Source organism: Acinonyx jubatus, chromosome A1 (assembly GCF_027475565.1).
Source record: "Acinonyx jubatus isolate Ajub_Pintada_27869175 chromosome A1, VMU_Ajub_asm_v1.0, whole genome shotgun sequence".
In the NCBI taxonomy this organism is placed as follows: domain Eukaryota; kingdom Metazoa; phylum Chordata; class Mammalia; order Carnivora; family Felidae; genus Acinonyx; species Acinonyx jubatus.
This window is the reverse complement of record NC_069380.1, coordinates 106489288-106501029: the sequence shown is the minus strand read 5'-3', so window position 1 is coordinate 106501029 and position 11742 is coordinate 106489288. Positions and strand designations below refer to the sequence as shown.

The window sequence follows — 11742 nt, the reverse complement described above, 5'->3', positions numbered from 1 at the left end:
TTCTATTTCCAAAGCTTAAATTATCTATAAAAGAAAACACATCTGTATATTTTAAAGCAAACAATTTTAGATATGACACCAGAAGTAAAGACAACAAAAGCAAAAATAAACAGATGAAACTCCATCAAATTAAAAAGCTTCTACACAGGGGCGCCTAGGTGGCTCAGGTGGTTAATCATCCAATTTCAGCTCAGGTCGTGATCTTGCGGTTTCTGAGTTCTAGCCCTGCTTCGGGCTCTGTTGTGACAGCTCAGAGCCTGGAGGCTGCTTCAGATTCTGTGTCTCTCTTTCTCTCTGACCCTCCCTCACTCACACACTGTCTCTCTCTCTCAAAAATAAATAAACATTCAAAAAAGTTAAAAATTAAAAAAAAGCTTCTGCACAGCAAAGGAAACCATCAACAAAATGAAAGGCAACCTACTGGATGGGAGAAAACATCTGCAAATCATATATCTGAAAAGGATTAATATCCAAAATATGTAACGAACTTACATAACTCAATAGCAAAAAAACAATCCTATTAAAAAATGGGCAGAACATGTAAATTGACAATTGTCCAAGAAGACATACAGATGGCCAACAAACACATGAAAAGATGCTCAACATCACTCATCATTAGGGAAAATGCAAATCAAAACTACAATGAGATATCATACCATATTGCTATTAAAGAAGATAATTCAAAAGGTTATTTAAAACAAAAGAGATAAAAAATGTTGGTGAGAATGGAGAAAAGGGAATCCTTGTGTACTGTTTTGTAAATGTAAATTGGTATGGCCATTATAAAAAACAGCATGAAGCCTCCACAAAATAAAAATAGAACTATTATATAATCTGGCAATTCCACTTCTAGTATTGAACTGAAAAAAAAAAGCACTAACTTGAGAAGATTTATTCAGCCCCATGTTCACTGAAGCATTATTGAAGACAGCCAAGATATGGAAATAACCTAAATGTTCACTGACAGAAAAATGGATAAAGAAGTTGAGGTATATATACAAAGGATTATCATTTAGTCATAAAAAGAAGGAAATCTTGCCATTTCTGACAACATAGATGGACAATAAGGGTGTTAAGCTAAGTGAAAGGAGTCAGACAGAGAAAGACAAATATATGACTATAGCTTATATGTAGAATATAAAACAAAAACAGAAACAAAAAATCAAGCTCATAGATACAGATAACAAATAGGTAGTTGCCAAAGGTGAATGGCAGAGCATTACTAAAATAGGTAATGAGGGCTAAAAGATAAAAACTTCTACTTATAAAGTCATAGGGATATAATGTACAGCATGATGGCTATCATTAACAATATTCTATACAGTATAGTTGGAAGTAACTAAGAGAATAGATCTTTAAAGTCCTCATCACAAGAAAAAGTTTTGTAACTATGTATGGTGACAAATGTTAACGAGACTTACTGGAATTACTGTGGTGACTAGTTCACAATGCAGTATATATATAAACACAAAATCATTATGTTATTCACCTGAAACTAACATAATTTTATAGGTCAATTATAGTTCAGTAAAAAATAAATTTTATGTTTTTAATATTTATTTATTTTGAGAGAGAGATAGAGTGCAAATGAGCAGAGGAGGAGCAGAGAGAGAGAGAGAAAGAGAGAGAGAGAGAGAGAGAGACAGACTCAAAGCAGGCTCTACTCGGTCAGTGCGGAGCCCAGCACAGTGCTTGATCTCATGAAGAGATCATGACCTGAGCCGAAATCAAGAGTTGAATGCTGAAACAACTGAACCACCCAGGCCCTCCAAAATAAGTAAATCTTAAAAAGCTCTTGGATATGAGCAAAAATGTCATGGAACACCAAAAGCCTACCCTTCCAGAGAAGCAATTAAAAAAAAAAAAAAACCTATCAAAAAATTTCAGAACTCCGCAAACTAACCAAAAGCTTGTAGCAACCTGAGGAGTACTTATTTAACAAAAAAAGGCTGAATCTGAATAGGAAAACTGAGCTTTCTGGAATTTCAGTTTAGCCTAGTATCATCCCCGGCTGCCTAGTATCATCCCCTGTTGACTTAAAAATAACAGCTGACATTCTCAGTTCCAGAGAAAACAAAACGGATCTCATTTGAAAACACTTTTCATTTTTTATTTTAATTTATCTGCTAACTCCCTGGAAGACTCGCTCAACAGGCTTGTTTTCACTTTACATAATTCAGAACTCATCTAATGCTAAAGCCTCTATGGTGGACATTTGTCAAAAAAAAAAAAAAAACTTACAGGCAAATGTTTTAGTCACTGCTGCCTGAGGCAATGGATTACAACTGGGGCAAGCAATAGACTAACCAAAAACGTTGACAGCAAAGTCCAGGGAATGTGATGCTTTGGGAAATTAGGGCTTTGAAAAGCACTGACATATTCCTGGAAATCTACACTACATATATGCCCAAGTTGGGTGCAGTCTTGGGCAAGACCTGAGAAGGTCCAAAGTTCTCACTATTCCTGAGTTTGAGACAGAGGTATCAACTGCCTAGCTGAGTGCTAAAATTTTTCCCAAAATATATAAAGAATAACCCCTCAAGGACTAGATATCTTGAAACCAGGCATTTTAAGGAAATCTCCGTGAAATCATTCACTGAGTACTAAGCAGAATAAACTTTGGTGGTCACATTGCACAACAAAGAATACAGATTTTACAAAATTAGTTCAGAAAGTCACCAAATAAATAAATAAATAAATAAATAAATAAATACATGAAGCAACAACAAACAATAGGGGAGGGAGAGAATCATATATTCAGAGATACCACATTATAATATTCAAATTTTCCACTGTTCAACAAAAATTTATTAGGCATACACAGAAACAGTAAAATATAGTCCATACACAGGAGGAAAAATAAAAGAATACATAGAAAATGTCCCTGAAGAAATCCAGACAAGGAACTTATTAGACAAACACCTTATATTGGTAATTTTAAGTACGTTCAAAGAGCTAAAGGAATGAATTTCTAATAAAGGAAAGCATAGAATTAAAATCTCAATAAACACAGAATAACAAAATGATGGAAATTATTCTTAAAAAAAGAACCAGATAGAAATTCTGAAGTTGAAAAGAGTGATAAATGAAAACTGAAGTGGAAATTTACTAGAAAGACTACTTTCATCAGAAAGAAGAAAGAATCAGTGAATTTGAGGGCAAGTCAATTCAGATTATCTAGTCTGAGGAACAGGGAGAAAAATCAATGAAGAAAAATGAATATCACCTAAAAGGCCAGTGGGATACCATAAAGCATACAAACATATGCACTGTGAGAATTCGAGCGGGAGAGGAAAGAAACAAAGATGTTTACTTTGAGAGAGAGAGAGAGAGACAAAGAGAGAGAGAGAAAACAGGAGTCGGGAAGGGGCAGAGAAAGAAAGAGAGAGAATCCCAAGCACGAACTGTGACATCATGACCTGAGCCAAAATCAAGGTCAGATACTTGGCTGACTGAGCAACCCAGGCTCCCCAAGAAACTCATTTTAGATTTAAGCACATACTAGGTTGAAAGCGAAAGAATGGAAAAAGATATTCCAAGCAAATACTAGCCAAAAGAGAGCAAAAGTGGCTATACTAATCTCAGACAAAATAATCTTTAAGACAAGAACTATTACAAGAGATAAAGGACATTATTTAATGATAAAAAGGTAAATTCGCAAAGAAGATATAATAACCCCAAATACACATACATTAAACTTTAGAGCTCCTAAATATATGAAGCAAACATTGAAAAAATTTTGTAGACATCTCTACAAAAACAGGAGGAGAATTCAATCCCTCTCTTCCAGTAATGGATAGAACCACCATACAGAAGATTAATAAGGAAACAGAAAGCTTGAACATTACAGAAAGATTAGACCTAAGAGACATTTACAGAACACTCCAACAGCAGAATACACATTTTCCCCAAATGATGTGAAATATTTTCTAGTATAGGTCACATGTTAGGCTGGAATGATGGAAGTGAAAATCCAGTTGGGATGGGTTGAGAGAAAAATGGAGGGGAACACTTGGAGAAGGTGACCACAGACTCTCCTTTTAAGAAAGAGATCAGAGACTCTTCATGAAAAAGAGGCAGAAAAAATAATCCATTGCTGGAAGAAAGACATGAGAGCTATATACGGAGAATGTCACAATAAAGCAGAGAAAGTACAAGGGACAACCTGGGAAAATAGATTTTGTTTTTAATTTAAAAAATTTTTTAAAATTTATTTTTGAGACAGAGAGAGACAGAACATGAGCAGGGGAGGGGCAGAGAGAAAGGGAGACACAGAATCCGAAGCAGGCTCCAGGCTCTGAGCTGTCAGCACAGAGCCCCATGTGGGGCTTGAACTCACAGAGTGTGAGATCATGACCTGAGGTGGTCAGACGCTCAACTAACTGAGCCACTCAGGCACCCCTGGGAAAATAGATTCTTAAGAAGAGAATAGAAGGATGGGCTTCAAACTACATTTGTTATGATTAACAAGTCAAAGACAGAGAATGTGGGTACAGATGCAGAAAGGATGGTAATAAATCTGTTGGCCAGAAGACAAGGAAACTCCCATTTGAAATTTTCTATTTAATTTTAGATTATTGAAATGAAGTTACTAGCTAGATTGAGCGAAGATGGAGTCCTAGAAATCTGAGTAGAGAAAATATGATGGGATTAATTACTAATGTTGATTGATAATTTGTGTTCAAAAATCAATAGTGAAAGTAGTCAACAGGTTTCTGTAATTTTTTCTACTTTAGTCATTAATATGATAAAGAAATGTAGACAACAGACTGTTGGGTTCAATCAGAGGGGAAAAGTTACAGGGTAAGGAGAAAGAATAAACCAGATACTAAAGTCATTACTGACTCAAGATAGTGAGCTGGAGTTCAACACAGAATAGCAAGAAGCAGTATTAGCTGGTGGCAAAGACTTTTGCAATAAGCTTTAACTGAATGATGTTTTCAAAGTGTGCAGGAGGAGAAATGGTTTGAACATAGCAAGCAGACTGAAGTGTACAACAACCTTAACTTTACAACCTTAAAATCGTAACATATGAGGAAAAGCAACCTCCACTTGAAAAAGGTGAAAAGGAAGTTGTGTCCTCAAGGAATACTCTGATTACAGTTAGTGCAAGATAATCAATGTGTCATTAGGCGAAGTTGAGATATTGCAGAATTACCTGCAGATCCATCCTCAGCTGCAACAAGACAGAAGTCTTAGGAAGACTGGGGGTGGAAGACTGGTTTGAATAATCATTTGTAAAGAGCCATACAAAAGTGGTTTGTCTGGGTATTGAGGGATAACCTGGGATATCTGGCTAAATGTCAATGGTTCTCCAAGTGATGACTGAGTAGCAGAAAATGTTCTGTGTTAGGGTTCAAGTAGATAAAATGGAAAAATATCTGGGTAAAAAGGAGGCTTAAAGAATTCATCACAGGGAGAAAATCATACTAGGGTGTCAAATGTACTGAGCTCAGTATGAATTACACATTTATAAAGGATTGCAAATGATAGTTCGCCCTCCAGAGAACTACTGTATTTATAAAACGCTGTGTTTTTAAAAATACCTTTTCCTCTTTTATTCTCTCCGGTAATTTTACATGCGTATTTCCATTTGGTAGTAAATTAGCTTCCCGAAGAATGCATAGACGATCAATGTATTTCGTTAGAGAGGATGTCCAGGGTGTGAAACAGATCTATTAGAAATCCCAAGGCTTACATGTATATTAGAAGAATCAATCAAGGAAAAAATGCTCTCCCTGGGTTTTTTAAATTAATTAATTTTTTGTTGTTGTTGTTGTTTCTTCTTAAAAGGCATAAGCTTATGAGAAGCCTTAACAACCAAATGTGAAAATTGATGTCTAGTTTGGGGAACAGCAAATTTTTCAGCTGTATGTGGAGGCACACTAGGACAAACTGCCCCTAAATAAATCAGGATTGCTTTCTACAGTTATATATGCACCTGTGTAATAATTTGTTGTAGAATTTATAGTCCATAACTCCAAGTAGCTAGGCCATCTGTTCTACAGGAGAATTTTTATTCCTCAGAAACAAATCCAGAATTTGTAACCCCAAAATAGTAAAGTGTATATTTACTTAGGATATCAGAAACTTGGAAAACATAAGGTTAATGTGATAAGCTATTATTGTTATAAATTTGTAAGTAATTGATAAAGTCTGTATCTCAGTTTACTTCTTTAAAGATTTCAGTTGATAGAACCAAAGAATGTTTATTAAATCCTACTAATAGCTAACAGTGAAAATATACTGCTTTACCGTGGTTTCTTTTCTCCATACTACTTCCCCATATTATTTAGTAATGCAAAATAGTAGTCAAACGCCTGTTAATCTACCGTACTAGGTTAGGCATAACATATAGAAGTATCTGCCTTCTTGACTTCAAATGATCTTATACGAGGGAAGAAAAAAAAATCCACTAAATAGTTATTGAGTCTTTATGCCAGGCATTCATTATATCATTTAATCTTCACTATGTGAGGTTAATATTATTACAACATTCTTGTTCTACAGATAAAGGGGAAATATTTTTGAAGAAGGCTATCAAAGTTTTAGAATGTATACTTGTGCTTTTTATTTATTTATTTATTTATTTTTTAAAGTTTTTTTATGTTTATTTTTGAGAGAGAGGAAGAGACAGAGCATGAGCAGGGGAGGGGCAGAGAGAGAGGGAGACACAGAAACCGAAGCAGGCTCCAGGCTCTGAGCTGTCAGCGCAGAGCCCATCACGGGGCTCAAACTCACGAATTGCGAGATCAGGACCTGAGCTGAAGTCAGATGCTCAGCCGACTGAGCCACCCAGGTGCCCCTACTTGTGCTTAATTTTTTAAAAGTCAGGCAGATACCAGGTAACCCCTTAGGAACTCCCCACTCATCCAACAAAATGCAGTTGCAGAATAAATTAACTGCAAATTATCAGGAATTCATCACCCATTTTCTCAATTTTTATTAAAACAACTGTGGCAGTCACTGATTAATGTCAGTAGAAGGTATGGCCAGAAACATTCTGAATGGTTTCACAAATGAATACAGATCTAAATTAACATTGTGAACACATCCTTCAAAAATTGTGCCTTTCGCCCTATCCTGAAACACTCTAGATTTAAAATAAATGATCTTCTGTGCTAATCATGTAGCAAGCGATTTCCCATTCTCAAGTACACTTTTTTGATTCAAAGGAATGAGGTGGCCAGCCCAGGAGTGAAAAATCCATTTGTATCTGGTTTTATATTGTAATGTGGAATTCAAGTCTCATCAGCAGTTTGACATTTGGCTGCTTGAGTGTCCACCATTTTGCTAAATGCACTCTTTAGTCATCAAGATATTCAGGAAGACTTAAAAAAATCTATTTTTCCTATTGACATTTAACTTCTTTTGGACAGTTCATAATAACCACCAAATAACGTAAGTGTACTATTTTATTAACTTTCTTTAATAAGCCTGCCTAAAGTTTATACAAAACCATAAACAAGGTTTGATGTTTTAGAGCTAGTTGCATTAATAATAATAATTTAAAAAAGCTGACTGGTTGATTGTTTAAAAAGAGGGAAAAAATGCAATGTACCAATTCCAGTTGTTTTTCCTGTGCTTTAAATATATTTAAGGTAAGATTCCTAAAAATTACAAACTATTCCCTTAAACTTCTTGCATTAATAAAAACATTAAAATTATAAACTTTATTTTTTAGATAAAGTGGATTTAAACTTTTTCCATAAGAAGAGAATCTTTAAAATATTTAGAAAAGTTTCACCAATATTCTGGAAATCACTATAAACACTATTCTATGGATATGGATGTGAAGAAATTCTAAGGTAAGATATTTCTTTTTTATAATGATGCTAAAATATGACTTTAGTTTACTTGAAAGGTGAAATATTGGTTGACAACTGCTATGAAGTTTAAAGTATGAGGCTTAAATTAATTGTGTATTTTTTGTATTTACCCTGCACATTAGTCTTAGTTAAGAAAAATTATACACAACTCTGACATTTCAATAACCTTAAATAAGGTAAATTAATTTATTTTAAGAATTTTTACTTTATATCAGTACATTGAACTTTTAGAAAGGAAGTATTATAGATTTTTTTCCCCATGGAAAGTGAAATATATCTTAAATTATAAATACTGATAAGCAGAGCAAATTTTAGAAAAAGAAACCCAGGGGCACCTGGGTTGCTCAGTTGTTTAAGTGACTCTTGATTTGAGCTCAGGTCAAGATCTTGTGGTTGTTGTATTTAACCCCATGTTGGACTCTGTGTGGAGCTGAGTGTGGAGCCTGCTTAAGATTCTCTCTCTGTCCCCTCTCCCCTGCTTGCACTCTATCTCTAAAATAAAATTTTTTTAAAAATTAAAAAATTCAGAAAAGAAACACAATATGGAATATATCAGTTACAGAAGGCCTCTAGAATTTTCAAAAATTATCACATTCAAAAACATTCAGGCATTACTAGTCACGATTTCATTTACACTGTATGATCTGTTGGCTATTTGTTAAACATTATGGTATGGTTCAGAGTGTTCCACTCTGGTCACATAAGAAATGTTTTACAAAGAATGCTAAGTCAGCATTTTAATAGTTCTTAGTAATGTTAATGCCTGGCAGCAACACCTTGGGAAACAGCAACATATGTACATACATTTTAAAAGAACAAATTCAAGTGTTACAGCTCTTTTAGAATTTGTCTAGCAGGTTTTCCCGTCTTTACCAGAAGACCCCCTCCAAAAATAAATAAATAAATAAATAAATAAAATAAAAGAGCAAATTCAGGTCCGTCTGTGGAGTTCAGTGACAGTTTCCTTAGTTTATTACCAAGTCACAGGTGTATCATTTTTAATTTATTTGGTGGAAAATAAAGGTTAGCTATTTAAAACTTAGAAAACTACCTTATGACCCTTAAAATCTCCTCGTTTTTCTTTTGAAACCCATTAAGAAACTTCCAGAAAGCAACTTAAGAAGAGCCATGAACAAGGCCAGTTAGGTACTGTGACTTTATTCCTTAAGAAGTAGTTTGAGTGATGTTTCTGGTTTAGATTCTTACAGACATATAATTATAGTGTGGAGGTTCCTCAAAAAAATTAAAAATAGAACCACTCTATGATGTAGCAATTGCACAACTAGGTATTTATCCAAAGGATACAAAAATGCTGATTCAAAGAGGCACACGAACCCCAATGTTTACAGAGCACTATCGACAATAGCCAAATTATGGAAAGAGCCCAAATGTCCATCAACTGATGAATGGACAAAGAAGATGTGGTATATATATTCAATGGAATATTACTCAGCAACGAAAAAGAATGAAATCTTGCCATTTGCAACAACGTGGATGGAGCTAGACTGTATTACACTAAGTAAGTCAGTCGGAGAAAGACAAATATCATATGATTTCACTCATTTGTGGAAGATACAAAACAGATGAACATAAGGGAAGAGAAACAAAAATAATATGAAAATAGAGAGGGAGACAACCATGAGAAACTCTTACATACAGAGAACAAACTGAGGGTTGCTGGCGGAGTGTTGGTTGGAGGGGAAGGGCTGAAGGGGTGAGGGGCACTAAGGAGGACACTGATTGGGATGAGCATGGGTGTTACATGTAAGTGATGCATCACTATATTCTATTCCTGAAAAAATATATACATATATTTTTATCATAAATAAATAAATAAATAAATAAATAAATAAATAAATAAACTTTAAAGAAAAACAAGCAGACATTTGAAAATTGAAAAAATTACATTTTTCTCGATTTTCTCTATTTTAACATTCTATGTTATAATTGTTTTTCTGATTATACCAGAGATACATGTTATAAATAGAAAAATCAGAAATTACAAAGAATAAACATAACATATATTAATGAAACTAAATATGTTAAATAAAATATACTAAATGTAATAAAAATAACATTGCCCATCTTCCTTTAACACAGAGATAGTGTGAAAATTTTTATTTATTAATTAAAGATCCTTGCTTAAATGTCACTGCTTTGTAGCCATAGCATTTTTCTTACCAAGGACAAACTTATTCTCCCTATTTTTCTAGATATGATTTCAGAGGAACAGGAAGAGGTGGCAGAGCAATGCAGAAGACCATTCCCACAGAAAACATGTCACTCAGCGTGAAACTAGTTACAGGAGGGAAGTCACGATATCAAAAAAAAAAAAAAAAAAATCCCATGTTTCCTTTCCAGCCTGTGAAAGCATCCTAGCAAAACTGTAAAGATGTAAATTCTCCAAATGGTTTTGTATTTCTTTATTCTTGCTCTAGTAAGAAGACTTGAACTGAAACCCATGGCCATTTCTTCCATGATCCCTTGGTCCATATACATTCTGTTACATTTATGGAGAACACTGGATACTCTGATTTTATTACAGTTTAATGCTTTGAATTTGAAATGATGCCTTATGTGACTCTCCAAAATGTGACAAGAAATTTGATATTAAGAAAAGTTGTAGGAAAAGTGAAGAGGAAGTTAAAGAGTTGTTTTTGAATACAGTGATACCTCAGGAAATGAATTTTCTGAGATTAAAGTTTCCTTTGAATGATGAGATTTGTTGTTAACACACTAAACCAGTAAATCAAACGCAACAGAGTTGTCCAAATATGTGACTTGTGGCAACTTCCTTCTGCTTTGCCTCAACTGAAAATAAACTGTGCATAGCCTTGGACAAGAAAATAAAGTTGAAATATTTGTTTTCTTGGTAACAGCCTCTTCTTTTTTCTATTGGAGTCCCACTATCATCTTATTTTCCTCACTCTCACTAACATGATGCATAAAGACAGAATTTGATAGAACCACTTATGTTTATTCATTTATCTACTGATTATATTTCAGTGTAATTTCCCCCACTTTATATATTAAATTAAAGGAATCTAGAGTTTGCATATTAGGTCTTTTATCTCTACTTGTAGACTGAGACTTTTTATCTATCTTGCAATAATTTTTAATTAACAGATAGGGAGTTAATAAATGAGAGAGATCCAGGGGCAAGTAGCAATTCTAAAATCACGTGTGGCCTGCTCAAATGTGCTTTCCTAAAGATAAGAAAAATCTAGTTTTTCAGGGTGGTTCCATTTTCCACTGATGCAAAGACCCAGTCTTAGACTATGGTGCTAGAAGGCCATTTTGGGGAACCGCCAGCACCATTTTCTACCATGTGCTACCGTGAAGACTTGGAACTCTCACTAATGACTGATGTCTCCCCCAGAACACCCCATCCCTCCAGACCTCCACGCTACTTTAGTTTGGCATCCCTGGCATGTGGAAGGCTCCTAATAACTCTTCTTAACCTTCTCCTGCTTCAGACGTTCCCAGATACGTATGTGATACCTTTCCAAATATCTGGGTCTGAAGATGTACTTATTTTAACCCTCTGCCCCTTGTCCCCATGCCTAAGCCTATTTATTTATCTAACTCAAAGTATCCCCAAGAGGCCAGGTAGGCATTCCTACATTCTTGGGTTATAATGGCATCTTTTTTCTGTATTTTTATTGTTAAATAAGCAATGGGGTGTGGTATTTAAGTTAGGCCAGGCATATATATCATAGACATCCGGGGTGACTGGGTGGCTCAGTCAGTTGGGCATCCGACTTTGGCTCAGGTCATGATCTCACAGCTGGTGAGTTTGAGCCCCGCATCAGGCTCTGTGCTCAGAGCCTGGAGCCTGCTTTGGATTCTGTCTCCTCTCTCTGCCTCTCCCCCGACCCTGCTTCAGAAACAAATAAATATTAAAAAAATATCA

The 11742-nt window shown here is 34.9% G+C and overlaps 1 non-coding gene across 1 annotated transcript; it reads left to right on the top strand.

The window, feature by feature from the left end:
* Window positions 1–8652: 8652 nt before the first annotated feature.
* LOC113604601 (U7 small nuclear RNA) lies at window positions 8653–8714 on the top strand. The gene has a single exon (XR_003426575.1). It is a non-coding gene; the product is annotated as a U7 small nuclear RNA (small nuclear RNA).
* Window positions 8715–11742: the final 3028 nt, after the last annotated feature.